The 5,057-nt window shown below is 45.6% G+C and overlaps 1 pseudogene; it reads left to right on the top strand.

Annotated features, from left to right (window-relative positions):
• The first annotated feature begins 2,841 nt into the window (after positions 1-2,841).
• Positions 2,842-4,567, top strand: LOC104869423 (annotated as a pseudogene).
• The last annotated feature ends 490 nt before the right edge of the window (positions 4,568-5,057 follow it).

The raw sequence follows: 5,057 nt of genomic DNA, 5'->3' as shown, positions 1-5,057 counted from the left end.
TCACACAGGGGCAGCTTCATGATCAGTGGAGTCCACGGTCCTATGACTGAGCACCCCCCATCCTCTGCTGCCTTCCTGCCCCGGCTCCTCCGCCCTCTTCACACCACTGTCCTGAAGGGCTGAGTGCTGCTGGGCTAGTCTTTGTAGGGAAGAGGCAGAATATATAATAGCTGAAGATATGAGCGCTCAGACTTGGTTATTTTAAGTTATGGGAGCGGTGGATCCCCCGTAACACAGCAAATATTTACTCATACTCAAACTGCAGGTAGCTCTTTGCTACAGAATATTTTGGAATAATTTTTCTAATGTTACTGGTAAAATTATATAGCTAAAAGTACTTCATCCGATTCATTTATAGGCTATGACTTCACAAAAAGTTACCATGGTGCAGCAGGAATTCTTGCACAACGAGAAACCTTAATTGTTATGAATCTTAAACATAACAAGAAGGGGCACATAATGCCACATTCCGTGGGCATTCCAGCTTCCATGTGTCAAGCTTGCTTTTGAATGTGGACTGAACGCACTGGGGAGTTTTGTTTGTTTCTCTGTCTTTTAGGTTTCCAACTCTCCACAAATCAGTGGAGAGCTCATGGGCTCCCCAGGGCTCACCCCCACTGCCTAACATGAATTCAAACACAAGAGCCAGGCAAATCCAGGTTCCAATCCTGCTCTCTAATGAGCGAGTTATTTGACCTCCCCAGCCTCAGTTTCCTCATCTGCAAATTAAAGATACAAGCCAGGACCACCTGGTAAGAACCCAGAAGCATTTGGCACAAGGGGCAGTTCTATAGCAAGCTTTGAGAAAACATTAGCTATAATTCTTAGTTCTTTATTTTTAACTTTTTTGGCATAATGTGCTTTATAATAGCAATAAAGGACTTGCAAAGAAAACAGTTATACTCAGAAGCAAATGTTTTCTGTGTTCTATGCATACATATTTTCATGAAGTTGTAATCTTTTCATATTTAAATGTTAGTATTCTTTTTTCATACAGTTTTGGGTCAAAAATACTTTTAGTGTTTTAGTTTTCGTGTTAATCATTCATTCTTACTTACTGTATGATACTAAATGATGTCAATTTACCATAATTTATTTAACTATTCCCATATTGTTAGTCATTTGGGTTATTTTCAGAGACAAAATTTATGACTATTTCATTTATATTTTATTCCTAGCTCTCTTTGCTTTGGAATGAAGCATTCTGTGAAGTAACTTTCTACTTTGTAAAGTAACATTTTCTTTAATTTGTCCGAAATGAAACTGGATCTAATTTCAAAGGGCTCCTTCCCTCTAACTCTACTCTCTGCTTAAAAGGCTGAGTAAAAGGGTGAGGGTGGTGACACAGGCCTGTAATCTGAGAGGCTGAGGCAGGAGGATGGCAGTTTGAATCCTCCTAGGTAACTTAGCAAGATCCTGTCCTGAAATAAAGATTAAGAAGGCTGGAGATGTAGCTCAGTATGAAAGCCTTGGATATTGAATCCCCAGTGAATCCCCAATGCCAAGAAGAAGAGAAAGGAGAAGGGAAAGGACGAGAGGAAGATGGGGAAGAAAAGAAGCTAAGCAAAGGAAGAGAATAAAACCTCATGCGCTATCCTAGGTTTTGAGGGTAGAAGCCCCTACATGTTCCTGCATGCAAAGCAGGAACTGAGCACAGACTGGCATTGCTGGATCTGGCTCAGTCTGCTCCTGTGCACAAAGAATTCGGTCGTAGACTGTCCCAGCCATGCTGCATTGTGTGACGCATCCCTGACCGAGGCTGACCAACCCCCCGACCCGAGAACAGGTGGATGACAGAGCCAGGTGCAAAGGAACAAGCTAGACTGGTTCTTTCTTTCTTTCTGAAATTTGAACTCAGAAATACCAAGAAAATTGGTTGACTGCAGTATGCAGCTGCCGGTGGAAAAGACCAGTTCTAGGGTGATGTTCATGCCTCTGTGTGGCCCCAACCCTCGAGTGTGGTGAGATCTGTGATGGCTTCTAATCAATACACTGCGGCAAAGGCTCCGGGTGTACGGGAGTACCCGGATGTGATTGTATCACGTGGCATTGCGACCCCCCATTTAGGAAGAACACTATCTTTTTTGCTGGCTTTCAAGAAGCAAGCAGCCCCCTTGACCCATGTGACAAGGAGCTCAGGGCAGCCAACAGCCAGCAGGAAACTGAGGCTCACAGTTTGGCCGCCTTCAAAGAGCCAAGTGCTTTTACCAAGCACGAGTTTGGCAGTGTACCCTTCTCCAGTCCAACCTCAGATGAGACGACAGATGTGGCCCACAGCTTGAATGCAGCTTTGTGAGACCCTAAAGTGGGTGGCATGGCTAAGCTCAGCCCATGATTCCAACCTGTGCACATTGGAGCACAATAAATACGCACCATTTTAAGTCTCAAAGTTGTTGATACTGTGATTAGGGAGCAGTATAAAAGTGATACTGTTGACTTAGAGAGGAGATGAGCTACATAAGTCAGAATCTTTTGGGGGGGTGAGGGGACAGGGTCTCATTGTGTAGTTGAGACTGACCTGGAACTCACTATGTAGCCCCAGGCTGGTCTCGAACTCACAGTGATCCTCCTGCCTCAGCCTCCCGAGTGCTGGGGTTACAGGCGTGCACCACCACACCCAGCACAAGTAGAATCTTGAAGGCACAGAAAGTTGAAGTAAACAGAACTTGGGGTGGAAAAAAGACTGCCACTCTGCCCAGCCACAGGAAGCACGGGCTTCCCAGGTTTTGCAGGCACTGGCGGGGGCTGCCCTGGCCCTGGCCCCAGCACCCCCATGCACGGGCCAATTCCTCGGCGGGCCTGAGGCACTGAATGAACCTTCATGTGCTTTTAGGCTCCAACATGAAAGATGGATCTTCTAATAGTACAAGCTGCTTGCCAAGGCTGATCGGGTGTTTCCTGAGCCCCAGTTTGACAGACGAAAAGGTAAAGGCAAACCTATCCCTGAGTTCATATCTGAAAGTTACAGTGCAGACTGCAGAGCAATGGCTGAAGAGGAAAAGCAACAAATTGGAAGATGACTCAGCTCCTAAGGAAGTCAGCAGGTGTCAAAATACAAATATGCAAGGAGTTGTATGTGAGCTCAACAGCTGCATAGAGCAATGGGCGGATATAGGAGGGGGCCACCGTTTGCTCCTCTGTGAGTTGAGTAGCATGATCAAAGTAGCCACAAAAGCAGATGGATTTGCACTGTACGTCTTGGAGAGGACAGTGGTAATCTGTGTGTGTTCACACCACCTGGAACAAAGGAAGGAAAACCCAGACTCAGCCCTGTAGGGGCCATAACCCAGGGCACCACTGTCTCTGCTTGCGTGGCCAAGTCCAGGAAAACATTGCCCGTAGAAGACATTGTTGGGGACGAGCAATTGCCAGGAGGTCCTGGACTAGAATCAGAGACTCGTATCCAGTCTGTTCTCTGCTTGCAGATTGTCACTGCGATTGGCAGTTTGATTGGTATTTTCCAGCCGTACTGGCCCTGGGGAAGGAAGCTTCTGTCTCAGTCATCAGGAAGTTGCAACAGCAAATCTTGCCTGGGCTTCAGTAGCAATACATCAGGTGTAGGTATGCAGAGGTCTTGCCAAACACACTGAACTAAATGACTTGCTACTAGATGTATCAAAAATATATCTTGAACACACAGCTGCAATAGATTCTCTCCTTGAACACATAATGATATATGCAAAAAACTTGGTGAATGCTGATCATTGTGCACTTTTCCAGGTAGACCATAAGAACAAGGAGACCTTTTTGATATTGGAGAGGAAAAACAAGGAAAACCTGTCTTCAAGAAGACCAAAGGGATCACATTTCCCATTGAGAAAGGAACCGCTGGGCAAGTGGCAAGAACAGGGGAGTCCTGAATGTCCCAGATGTCTGTGCAGACCCATGCTTTAACAGAGAAACCAACTTTGTACACCGGCTACGCCACCCGGAACATCCTGTGCACGCCCGTCATGAGCCAAGGAAGCGTGATCGGGGCAGAGCAGATGGTGAACAAAATCAGTGGCAGTGCCTTCTGCAAGAGCGATGAGAACAACTTCAAGATGTTCACCGTCCTCTGTGCCCTGGCCTTACGTGGTGCTAATGTGTATCACAGAACTCGTCACTCAGAGTGCATTTATGGGATATGTGTGGAAAAGCTGTCCTATCGCAACATTTGCTCTGCAGAAGAGTGGCAGGGCCTAAGCATGTCACACTCCCTGTACGACTCTGCAAAGAAATCGAACTATTCCACTTTGATGTTGGTCGTTTTGAAAATAATGTGGCCTGGAATTTTTGTCTATTTGGTTCATCCTGTGGGTCATCCTGTTTTGACCTTGCACAGTTGTGCTGTTTTATTACGTCTGTGAAGAAGAACCACCGGTGAGAGCCATACCACAACTGGAAGCGTGCAGTCGTGCACTGTACTCCGCTGTCCTGCAGAACCACTATGTGCTCTTCGCTGACTTCGAGCTACCACTGAGGACTGCTGATCACCTGCCTGTGTGCTGACCCGGACCATCAGGGCTTTAGTAACACCTATCTACAGAAATTCGACCATCCCTTTTTTGACTCACTTTCAAAATGAAAAGTTTATGTGGGAAGGGTAGGGGAAAGGAAATAAGGGACAAGAAAAAAATATGAGAAAAGGAAAAAATGGAAACAAAGTCTTTGTAAATAGGGGAGGGTGGAGGGGGTGAAGGGAGGGCAGGGGTATGGGGAAAAGATGAGAATCAAGATTCGTCATGTAAAGGTACAAGATCCCAATGATGAATGTAACTGTGCTATATATCTAAAAAGTAACAATAAACTCAATGAAATAAAAAAATAAAACATTAAGAAAAACAAAATGAAAGGTTTATTCAAAAAGCTATTTCATTCAATTACCATACATTTCTCTTAAAATCACATTACACTATCAAGTGTTGGCCTTCTGTAGTTTACTCTGGGCAGCTACATGGGTCCCATTTTTCCCTCTGTCACTGCTCCATCATGCCTGGTGGGCACACTGCAGCCAACAGGAGGAGGCAGCGGGGCCACCACAATGTCCCTTGTTTTTGTCCCCTTCTGCTCTTCTC

This window comes from Fukomys damarensis, unplaced genomic scaffold, assembly GCF_012274545.1.
Source record: "Fukomys damarensis isolate Sample0158 unplaced genomic scaffold, DMR_v1.0_HiC HiC_scaffold_8, whole genome shotgun sequence".
In the NCBI taxonomy this organism is placed as follows: domain Eukaryota; kingdom Metazoa; phylum Chordata; class Mammalia; order Rodentia; family Bathyergidae; genus Fukomys; species Fukomys damarensis.
This window is presented reverse-complemented; position numbering and strand designations above follow the sequence as displayed.